Here is a 13,158-nt window from a genome sequence, read left to right on the forward strand (position 1 = left end):
AACAAGGTTACGAATCAGAAAAAAAAGATGAATGGCACAGAATTGTTGCAAGAATTTCCTCGTTGGGCTTTGCCATAAGATCTGCGGCAGAAGTGTGAAACAAATGGCAGAATCTAAGAAGAATTGCCAAGGAAGAGGTGACAAGGTGAAAATAGTTGTTTAATACTATATTGCAAAAAAATAAATAATACCAAATGTCATTTTAAAAAAAAAATCAGATATTGAAATGTTGATAATTTCACTATTCTGTTATGTTGTTTTCATTTGAAGATTTTCACAGCACACAAGTTTTAATCATTAGAAAATGTTTGTTACTAAACTGTTAGTAAAGTAATTGGTCATGGAATAATAAAATTGTCTTAAAAATTACAGTGGTAAGCTGCAGAGACGCGAGAGTGGGAGGGGCTTGGCAAGTCTGAAGGTTGCATCTGAGCAATCTCAGAGGATTGTCTCTGTTTATGGCAATACAAGCTTAAGCGGCATAACAGGAGGGACGGACACTGACGAAATTGGTTTGAACTTTTGCAGTTTATGTGTTTGAAAAATGTATGATTACTAAATAACGTCTGCTATATGGAAAACCCTATGTTCTACAAATAAACGTACACCATGTTGCTATTAATAGAAATACATTATTACTGAAAAGCACTGACGAATCCGGCAAAATTGGGAATATTTACTCTTAAAGCTGCTCAATATATATGCCAAAAGCTACAGAAACATGCTCAGTAGCAAAAAGTTTAAATATAAACCCGGTTTAGTGGCAATGGGCAACGCCAAAGATATATATATAGTATTTATGCACTGTGCTGTTTGTAGAGTTGTGTGCTGTTCTATGTTTCTTGTTTGTGAATTTGTGTTCTATGTCTTTGGCGTTGCCCATTGCCACTAAACCGGGTTTATGTTTAAACTTTTTGCTACTGAGCATGTTTCTGTAGCTTTTTGCATATATAATGCCATCAATTTGTTTGAGGTCCAATAAGTGACAGGTGCACAAGTGACTGCAATTCGCAGTCGCAACAGAACATAAAAAGACTGGAAGAGAGATATAAGAGATCCGGTTGCGATACCTTAGCACTTTGTAAATATAACTTTTGGAATTGCTCTGTGTATAGCACCGATGCACGGAAATCAATTTCCTGGGTTGAACCAGTACTGAGAACACCAATTTCCTAGTGTTACATTTTTATTGCCAAGCGCTAGCAATTGGCATATTGATTTCTTCTTTGAAGGTATTTCAGTTTGACGGACTGAGGAAGATTCTCTGTGTCTGGCATTTATATATGTCCACGCTACCATGACGCATGGGAAACGCTAACGGTGCTCAAATTCGCCTGTTTTCCGACACAGTGGTAACCTCGATGATATCGTAATATAATACGATGGCTACATGGTCGCTACACTACGGCATTGCGAGGGCTTCAGCCCTCCTTAACAATTGGGCTTCTTGTTTCCACCGAATTGTATTCGTGGGGCAAAAATACCCGTAGACGCAGATTATCACACAAAGTAATGACGAAAATAACATACTTCGCAAGGTCTTTCGGCAATATCTTGGCATGCAGAGAAACTCCAGCGGCGGTCATACGATGGCTTGAGATGTCCCGCGAATGGCCCAATGGTTTTACAATAAGGGCCAAATTTTCCTTGTCATGTGTTTATCTGGTCTCACTATCTAGACACTAGGACAGGCGCATTTATCTGATTAGTTGGATGAAAATTAGTATTAACTTGTTCTATCGCAAGATTAAAAGTGAAAGCAATTAATGTTCAATGAAATTAAATCATTTTCGGTGCAAATGGTTTTAAGAAGAGCATTATACGAGGTTAGATGGTAAGTCGTTAAAGAGGGAAACGACGAAGATATTTTGTTGATTTCGTTATTTCGCTTTTGCGCATTATTCCGTTGGTCTATAGGAAAAAACTAAGCAATCATATACCAGACTTCCGTTGAAGTGAAGGAACGTCAATATCTGTTTCACAGCGATGTACAAAGCACCTGTATCCCCATTTCGGGTGGACATAATATATAATAATCAAATAAAAAAGTAACATCACATGGTTATTTATTTCTTTAATAAGCCGATCGCTTTCCCTTGTAGCTCATCGGGGTTTATATAAACTGTGAAATTGCTACAAAACGTAACATGTGTACATATATTTTAGTACGCAACGTCATTTGTGATGTTATTAATTTGAACAATAATGGTTTAAGAATGTAAATGAAGAAACGTTATTTTTTAAAACAAAGCTGAACAATCATTATAGTGAAATTTATTAAAAAGGGAATATTGAATATTTGTGGTGGGTTCTTCATTAAAGTTTGTCTCATTGCAGACATACTTGGATTGTTTCTATATATAGTGGTAGTTTAACTGAGAATTAGTGAGTACAAAGGTAAACAACTCACTAAGGCTACACAATGTACATTAGATAAAGGTTCATATGATGTACTTCTATAAATACCCCAGTTATAAATGGTTGTCTATCCAATTGTAGAAATTATCCAGGATAACAAAATGCCACGATATATTGTGGTGACAGAGATTATTCTGTTAAGCCCAAAAGGTAAGTTTTATTGTGAGCATAGTGCACTTTAATTCACACATAGACTGTAATGTATGAGCCACATCGCAAGATTTTGAGACTTTGGACATGCCTTTGCTTTTTCTGATATCCCTAGTTTATACATTTATTGAGATTTCAGAAAGTAACACAGAGACGTTCATGATGATGTCTCCTAAATTGCGTAGGATTTATATGTAAGGCCGTAAATTGCGTGTTTTAAATTATAATTAAACCCATGGTGTCATTTTTGAACGTTCATTACATATGTATTGAGCCTGTTGTGCATCATTAAACGATTATCGAGTATATCAAGTTTTATAACGAGTTTTTATCCTTTCTCGGATTCCTGATGGAAAATAACTACCGAACAATTTTATGATTCGTGTTGCCTTCCAAAACAATTAGGCCCTTAAAAAATGCACTATCAAAGTAGACAAAAAAACAGGGGAGAAATACGTTATTGCTGATGAAGCATGATTTAAATTATTTTGATTCATCGTCAAGAAAATGATGCACCAAAGAAAATCAGTCTTTAAGAAAAGTTTGAAAGATTGTAAAACACGTTTAAAATGCCTTTATTTTTTGCATTTTATATTTCTGTAAACCTATTTGTTATTCTTACGTATAAAACCCAAAACCTTGCGATGCGCTAAAATGATATAATGTCAAAACATTTGGAAAAAAACAACAAAAAAAACGATATAAAGTAGTTACTAATAACAGCACAACAAGGCAATGTTGTTAACCAAAAAATGGCTTTGTCTTTCTATTATCTTTTTTATCTAGACAACAAATTGTATGCTTTGTTCCCTCTTTTAACATATTAACAAATTCACAACTATTTGAAATATCATGTTTAATACTTTAAGCCACACAGAATATTTGTTGCGTTTTCAGGTTCTCCGCATCTGTTTTTCAAAAAAATACAAAAAAAGTAGTTTGATATAACAAGAGACCGTTCCTATGTTTATATATAAATCTCGAGTTTCAATTTTTAATCCAGAAAGACCAACATAATGTGCTCTAGTACAACAATAAATTATGTGTTTAAAATGACAAAAACATTTCAAAGAACGTGGCAATAATAATTTCGGAAGGAATTTTTTATAAGATTCTCGCCATAGTTCTTTATTGGGGTATTTCCTTATACAAATACTTATTGGTGTGACCTTTAAATGCAATATTTGCACACGTACATATTATTTCTTAAGTACAAATCACAAATTAAACAAATACACGTAATATCAACTAACTCAGCCAAATGCTAATTGTATTCCATCGCAAAAATAATACTAACAAAAACAACAACAACAATACTGTTATATTTCGGCATTGCATTTTCTAAAAAAAATACGATGTTTATGGGATATAAACATAAGTAATGCAGTAATGCTTATAAAACTCAGGCTAAATAATAGATCCCAATTGTATTGATTTTGTTTTAAATATTGCATAAAGAAGATACAATTGACATAGTAGGAGCACGCTTTATGTAATGTTACTGAAGAATAGCTATTTTACTTGAATCGTTTTTTTAATCACACACCATGAAATAGCTGAACATAAATATTTGTTTTAAAGAAAAGGTTCGAACTAAACTGTTGACGCAGAATAACACAACATTTAAATATATCGTTTTAAATAACATGTATATACATATAGGGTAAAGGCACTGAACCTTTTTTATTTAGTTGTCCAAATTTTGTGCATTTCAATTGTGAAAATTGTCAACTTGGAAACATTTACTCGGTTAGTTTAAACCTTTTTATCAGAAGCAGTATTTATACAATGGTTTCACATCCGACCCTTTCTTTGGTTTCAAACAAACTGAATGCACACCTCTTACATGCAATTTCCGAAATGCAAACATCTCAACACAAACAACAATCTGGACTCGAACCTATAAGCTACATGTAAAGTAAATAAAGTGTATCAAGTCATAGTTGATATCATACATCGGTCCAATATTTCTAAAATGCTTACCAGAGTACATTAATGTAGCATGTCCAAAACATTGCATAGGAGGTACATACTAAGAGCAAGCATAATGATATGCATCGGAGGTAAAGCTACTTTAACTTAAGTTATTTGAAACAAACAAGAAATATATGAATGAATGTATTAGTTTTAAGGATTCAATCCGAAATAAAAGTTAAATCCGGCATAACATTATAATGTTTATATGAAACACAGTCCTACTCTTGTTGTGCTGGAAGCATTACATAAACGTAGTCTCGCTTCAATTTTGGATAAGTGGATTTCTTTTAATTGTTATTTGTAAACATAACATAGATTTGACATTCAAAATTTATAAAAAAATCATTAAGGTACATTAATTACTCAATCAGTTTATTTGTTTCAGTGTTTCAACATTTAAATAAATGCCTTTATCATTCATTAATACTCAAAGACCGATATATTCAACAAATCTGCCTTTTTATCCAAAAAAGGACACGTTTTTCTTTGAATAATCCACGCTTATTTTTAAATATAACATGAAAGCCATCAACAATTACAACTAGGTTTTACCTAAAATTCACGAAGGCTACCACTTTAACACAAACATATTTTTAAACAAATGCCCACGGAAGGTTCATTCACTCTTTCATTTCTTTACTTGTCCAAGCTAACTACATAAAGTTGGTGACACATGACAAAAAATTGTGGACAAACAACTTTGGACAATACGGTAAGTATTTGATCACGTTAGATAACCTGACTCGAACATGTGTTAATTATTAAGCCAATCTTGCCTCAACACCTACCCGAGTCGAGTCTGGGTACTACCTCCCAAGGCACTGGCTGATAGAGGTTCCCCTTCCTTTTCCGTTTTGGTTTCTGTAAATATAGGTGAAACACATAATGAAGCATGACTTAAATTGTATTGCCGCGTCCGGCTCGCACCTTATAACCGACTTAATAATTCCAACCCATAAATGAGCTAGCTGTCAAATAAATGCATTTACCAAAGGTTTATCAAAAGTAATCAGCGTTTTGTAATATTTTGTTGAGACAAATGCATAACATAATGTGTTATATGATCTTTGGTTAATATTCTTATGTGTTTATGTAGAAATTTAGTCTGTGTCCAATCTATATATCTAAATCCATTTTAGTGCATTACCCAACATGTCTACGTTGTACTGTCTGGTTACCTAGTTTCATGATTTTACTTTAGAATCGTGTTTTGTACGCGATACATTAGATTCTAATGTGATGACTATTCGTGCCAACATTCGCTGAATATATATCATAATTGATAGTTTAAGTATATACGCGACAATCACATATTCATAGTCGCCTTAAGTTTGTTCATTATACAGTGATCACGATATTAGCATTTAACACTAGATACAATTAGACAGTTATGTTTGACCCTGGCTTCGAACCTAGGGACCAACTGCGACAGATTGTCTTATTGCAGTCAATCTCGGTGCAAGGCAAACTGTTGACGCCACTGAACTGACACAGAATTATAATGCAATATTTCTTATGAAAATATTTTATCATACAAATGAATAGCGGTCAGATGCAAAACAATGAAACAACGTATAATAAATGCCAAAGCAAACACTGATAATGTAGAAATCATTTATACAGAACGATATCCCTTTAAGACATTCCTTAACAAAAGCATCTCATGGCCATGATTTATTTTCATATCCTTATATATTTTGTGACTTTAATACAAAGTGCTGAACATGACAAGTCAAGTTTAATTTGATATCCGTTTTTAGAAATGAAGACTTAAACACAGCGTAATGAGGCAAACCGTTGTCATATAAAATCGACTATATTGCCGCAATGACTGCTTTATCAAGCACCGGGCAACACTGAATATATCTCTAGGTTGCTTTTTTCACATAAAGTGTATAAACATATGAAAATTGCTACTTGTAGATAACACATCATGTACAATGAGTACTACATATATACCACTGATAGAAATCAGCCCCAAAGATGATAGTTTGTAATTAATGGTGAGTGACAAATATTTAAGGTAGATTGTATTGATCTTACTTGAAAAGAAAAAGTGTACGATATTGTTTAAACAAAAATTAACAGAAAAACAAACAAAAACCTAAGGAGGAAAAGTTTTACAAGAAAGAAATGATACCGAAAAGGAAAAGCTTCTTTGTCAGCTGACTGTCCATTTCCACGCACGTCTGATACTTATTGCCGGACTCGCAAATTCGTTGGTTAACACATTCCATCATTGATACGAAGTCGGAACTGTAAAACATCACTGCTATAGGTTAAGTCATTATCAAAAGTTCTTTTTTTCTCTCCACAGCTACCCATCATTAAAGCTTTATTGATGGTCATCCATGGAAATATCAATATTTGCAAAACATAACACATGTAAACCATTGAAGATGGTAAACAATTTCACAGGGACGAGAGATTATATAAATGCGAAGACATTTAGTCATAATTCATTTGTAATTATGACAAATACTTACTGAAATTGTTGCTCCCTAATTACTTCGCACATAGTTTTAATACAAATTGAAGCAGTCTCGTTCTCGTCCTCGGTCATGTGCGACTCATGACCCTTAACAGCTGCGTAAACAACAATTAGATCTTTCATCATTAAACGTTTTCTTGTTATGCTCTGAAATATACAGACGATAAAGCACAACACTCATACTGAATGATACCATGAGTCTCCTTTGGCTCATGTCCGTCTTTGTACATTGTCAGCAATTTTAAAAACCGTCGACTTTTTATCAATCAATATATTTGATTCATTTTTATTCAATTATCAAAATTCCGTATGCATTTTTACGAAGAAAAAAAAGTTTCAGACAATATGAATATAAGTTTTGAGTTAGTTGTTTCAAGACTACTAACTCAACAACGGCTTGCTGTTTGCAGTGATATTTTTCAAACAAGAACTGCATTGGATAATTTGAGTGATTATTATTCACTTACTTATACTTTCTAGTTATATGTTAATGAACAAATATTTCTTAAAATCGACGCAATCAACACAAGTCTAGACGTTGTTGATTGGATAGTGTCTGTCTGTTTATTCATCTTGAATATTGTAATCGTTTTTTTGAGACAAAATCTGATAAATTATTCAATCGCAAAATTTACTTGGCGCTGAAAATACATGAACATGTTTGAAAGGACACATTATGTTTGATAACTTTTGAATTAAAAATACATAACAAAGATTTGGAATTTGAAAGCATCTAACTTCTTAAAGGTTTTTTTTCTTTAAGATCGGCATTATTCATTTGGTATTTAAATTGCAAAAAACATCGATACGTTAAAACAGATATTGGTTGAACCAAATATATGTGTGGAAATTCAAAAAACAATATTTCATATTTAAGACTGTCTTTCTGATCTTGCTGTTCTCTAGCTGAACGCTGTAAGAAAGGAAAGGTTGTTTATTGTATTTCATTATCATTTACATTGTTAGTTGTAATGTAAACGGTAAATGTGGTTGAAACAGTCAATGGTCATTTGCCCTATTTCATAAGAATGTGTTTGTCCATTTAAAAGTGTTTGTTTTTTTCCGAAAGTTCTCACAGTTTATACAATTAAAATATGATTTTGACTTAAATTAAATTCAGAATCTGCTTGCTCCATGAGCTGAGCAAAGTCAGGACATATATTAACCATAAGCGAATGCAGATACATCACTTGAGATATCAATTATTATGGAATAAAGTTAATGGTCTTACCAAATTGTTTGTCTGTTCTATGTTTTCATCAGTACGACAACAATCAAGTACGATGCAAATCGGAATTTTCGGCCTCGTAATAAGGACTTTGTCTATTAAGGAGCAGTAGTGAACTACTTGTTCATCAATTGTAAAAACCCCCTTTGAATTGCCATGTGAGGAAAATACAACAAAAAGGCAGCCAGCATCCTTCTTCAACTCCTTTTTGAAACATTCTACCGTTTTTTTACTATCAATTAGAGCAAATTCCTTGAATTCAAAAGCCGGCTTCGAGAAAATATCACGCAAAAGCTCTGAAAAAAATAGTATAAATATAGACATTAACTGAAAGTAATACTTAACAAACAATTGATAAATATGTCAATTTGTTGGTAAAATTAATATATAACAATACAAGGGAAAAACACTTACGGTACAGTTTTAATGTAACGTGCTTGTGAATGAGATATTGAAACTTTCGATGTTCATGAACACCCTATTGAAATAAGATTCTGGATTAATATTTATTTTTGTCGGTTTGGATGATAAAAACGACGAAGTCTTTGTTTTTCTTTAAGAATATAGGAAGTATGATAAAAGGTAATACCTGAATATACTAATACTTTTACATATCAGACATCCAGAATGGAATTGGGAGTTTTCGTGTATATTGCTGTTGAAAAATTGTTCACGACAGAAAACAAAATAACAAAAACTTATCTTTCTCGAGAATGTATTTACTACACTAGGTTTTCCTAATTAAAACATGTAAAGGAATTGAGTTTCCATTTTTATGGCAATTGAACTTGTGATTTTAGTATAGTGATGGCTATTTTGGTTAATATTTGTCAGATAGTTTACAAAACTATCGGTTAGATTATTAAAATAATCAGCTAATGAGACTTGAAATATGTGATCCAGAGTGAGATTTGTAAAATGGCATTGTTTTTCTTTTGTTTTCGCGGGGGCTCAAATTAACCCAATATATTCAGGAGCGGATCAAGGATCTGACATATGAGGTGGAGAGAGACTTCACAAACTTTTCTAACAAACGCTCCCTTCTCCTCTTTAGAAAGGTATAAGCTCTACAGATGAACACAAATGGTATAGGGTGTTATCCTAAGAAACAATTGGCTATTCTCACTCTGAATGGTTGAATTTTGGTTTATATCTTATTCTATAATTTGGACACAAAAAGTGCAATAGGACAATTTCTGAGAGGAGCTCGCCGGGTGACTCACAAACACTTAGATCCGCAAGTATATGTTATATAATACATCAAAGTGGCGTTCATGACCCATGCTACGCTGTTGAACAGATATGTTTTATCTGTTTGACGTTAAAACAATCATCATACAAACGACATTGCTAAGCCAAGGAAATATGAAATGAGTGTTATTGGGCTCGAAACATTTTATTTTTCGTTAGTATAATCATATATTATCATATTGTTTATGTTGTTTGCACTGATCATGTTTGAATAAACATGTGAACAAGTGGCATAACTAAAAATAAACGTCCGTTTTTAAATTAAGATTGTTTAGGTTCTGTCTATATATTCATTGCTATGTAGATATGAATCTAAGAGTAAGATCAATTTTGAAAACGACTTAAGTTATTTTTTACAACTTAGATGCAATCATAAGATTGGGTTTGTCTGCTAAACCAAATGCATTCAACAAAATGCATTTGACATGCAAATAAAAGTTTTGTTAAAGATATCTTTCCACAATGAGAAGATCCTCGTACAAAATTCCTCTGGATCGAATCAACAACATACTAGTATTCATAACTTGTATGAATTGATTATCTTATCATTCCCTTCAACCCATATCAGGCGTGGACAAAAACAGTTTTATCAATGATTTATAAATGTGTATATGCAACATGCTCACGACTTTGGGCTGGAATTACTGAGACAAACTGAAAATGACTCACACACTTTCCGTTCTATTCGGCATTCCATGACTATACGTATAAATCATGTTTAAAGTGCGTTGATTTTAATTGTAAAAGTGTATACAATGCATTTGGTCATAGTTAAAATTTATTAGTATTTACTTACATAAATAAATGGTTTAATACGAGCTAAGAGCCAATTTAAGGTTATTTTAGATATAAATTATTTTAATGAATGATTTCAAATCAATAAAAAACTTTTTAACGGATAACATGATATATTCTAACTTATATAACACATTTTGGTTTAATATCTAGTGCCAAATAAGCATTTAATTGCATCTTTAATTCGATCCATGTTGTTTACGGGTTTCCGGGTTTCACAGAGTTATCATGGTTAAATACGCTACATATGACAAGCTTTTCATGCAAAACGCATGCCGAAGCATCGAGCTCATATACGAGCAGATTGGTAACGTACATTAGGTCGTAATCGACCGCAGTTCTCACAGCAATGGGGCTAATACGGCCCATGCGCGGATTAATTCGTCAAATGTTTAAATTATTATATCGATCTGCAGATGTTAGATTCCGATTTACGGCTATTAAAGTATTCAGGCTTAGCTGCAGATTCATCAACAATACAGCACTATTGTTTGGTATTTCGCTTCGACTACCGATTTGATACATTTTTGAATGCAGCTTTTTAAGCTTATGTGTAGCGAACTCTGACCATTCTGATCGCAAGACCGGTGCTTTTATCCACCGAGCTAAGTCGTATTTTGATGAAGGTGTATCAAAGTTTGCTTCCATGCAGTTAGGCCATACCAATTACGTTTTTAATTCTTAGAAAATAATCGCTTAGCGGAATTCACCCTTAATATCTAACGAAAAATTCATGTACAATATTACGGCCATAAAAGTGTTTGCTTATCATATTGTCACAACGTTCAATTAAGGGTCAGCCTGCTAGTTATATGAGACACATTTAGTATCCTATTTAATCCCATCATACAGGCCGCCGGGCGCCTGGTCGGAAAGAAAAACGTACCCATACATTTAAATATCTACAATTTTAAAGTGAATGAAGTACGAAAAACATACTTATATTCGCATAGTCATTGATATAGATATAACGTGGCATTCATATTTAAATATTGTGCTCCGATTTGATCGACAGCATTTCACCAATGATAGCCGACGTTAATAATAACAGTTTTTCTTTAATTCAAACGTATACTATCGATTGCATTTTTTTTAAGAACAAATACCGAATTGTAGGAGATATTGCTAATCTTTAAGTAGTAATGAATAATTATTTAAAATGTAATCATAAGTATTGATTGCATTTTTTCTTGCTGTTATGCAGTAACACAGTAGGGCATGTCAGCAAATTACTAAATTTCGATTAATCCGTAGATCACTTCGTCGCTATGTAGCAATGTGTATGCTTACCTCTGTCATTTTCAATCCCTTTCAAATCCATCGCCGGCCATCCGAAAAAGCAACACCTTACAACACCTAAATAAGAAGCATCATAATGCCAATTTTATGGAATGCAGTAAATCGATTCGATATGTTGTCTTATCAGACACAGTTGAAAATAATTGTGAACTTTGAATTTAAAATAATTGCTTTACACTGAAAATTACAATACAACCGCTACATATACAACATATACCAATAAAGACGTGAACAGTGTTTTAAGTGTAGTTACGTGATCTTACCGTTTATAACGTAATGTGACCTAGAAAAATACAAGTCGTGTCAAAACATGTGAAACAACTAGAATTCAGCTAATCAAAATATGTCACCGTAATTATTGGTTAACCGGACAGAGATAATAAATAGCTGGTATATTGTCGGAGCATTAAGTTTACAACAATTCACTTTGTATTAACATTTTCTGATTTTTATGATGTTTTGATAATTAGAATATGTAAATGAAAACTAAGTTCTTGCTTGACAGTTTTATAAATTGTGCATGATTCACTAGGCAATGTATAAGTAAATAATGATTTTTTTTAAATATTGATTGTTTTTGACCGTGAGAATATAATTTTGGATTTGACAGAATGATTCGCCTCCATTGATTATGTGCATTTCAATTAGTGGATGACGCGTACAAACATTCACTATTTACATTAAAATGATATTTTTAGGTAAATCGTTTCCATCTAGTTGTAGATTTATTATCGTTGTCATATTTTCAAGGAAAGAAATACCCAAAAAACAACTGTTAAAATACTTTTAAATATTACTTATTTTCTTTTAAATCGTCGGAAACAAGAGTTTTTCAACGACGAATATTACTCGCGATTTCTAAATAGCACATTTCCTTAAAGAAGGTATTTAATAAGACGAGTAAGATTTTATGTTAGCGTGTTGAAGAAAACGTTTCATATACACTAAAATGCACACTTTTTTAAAATTATATCTCAAGGGAAACGTCAATTTAACAAACAAAATCTTACAGTGATTTTGTTTCCAGCTTCGGCATTCTCTCTGAAAATACAAATATCAAAGTTAAACATAACTCATGTATTTGAACGAATTTATACGACAGCATCTCTTATGTATTAATAATAGCGAGCATGTATTTTAGTTTCATTTGATCTCGATCTTTGCAAAAACTTTAGCATTTCTTCTTTATGTTGAAAAACGACAGCACAAACATAAGAAATTCAACGTTTTAGTGTCCCCAGTCCGTTTATTGGACGAGTCGATTGTGTAAACAGGAGTCCGTTACTTATCATTATATCTAAGAGAAAGTTAATGTTACCAAACATATTAGTTTAACTATTAACATTTAATACTTGAGGATCTGGTATCCCGCGATCAAGAAAAGGGCTTTTTGTTTTCTACTCAATATAATTAATGGCACCGACACATTCTTATGTTTACATACTCTTGTTAAATATTTGCTTTGGAAAACAAATATAAGTTTTACAGATGTATTTGGAACTATTAAGGATAAAAACAAAAATGAAAAACAGAGTAAATCCCTTTGATA

The 13,158-nt window shown here is 32.5% G+C and overlaps 1 long non-coding RNA gene across 1 annotated transcript; it reads right to left on the reverse strand.

Moving 5' to 3' along the window:
* Positions 1 to 3,977: 3,977 nt before the first annotated feature.
* On the reverse strand, positions 3,978 to 7,157 carry LOC128213200 (uncharacterized). Its single transcript, XR_008257737.1, has 3 exons — positions 7,032 to 7,157; positions 6,686 to 6,801; positions 3,978 to 5,406 (listed from the first exon to the last, which is right to left on the reverse strand). It is a non-coding gene; the product is annotated as an uncharacterized LOC128213200 (long non-coding RNA).
* Between the last annotated feature and the right edge of the window lie 6,001 nt (positions 7,158 to 13,158).

This window comes from Mya arenaria, chromosome 1 (assembly GCF_026914265.1).
Source record: "Mya arenaria isolate MELC-2E11 chromosome 1, ASM2691426v1".
Lineage (NCBI taxonomy): Eukaryota > Metazoa > Mollusca > Bivalvia > Myida > Myidae > Mya > Mya arenaria.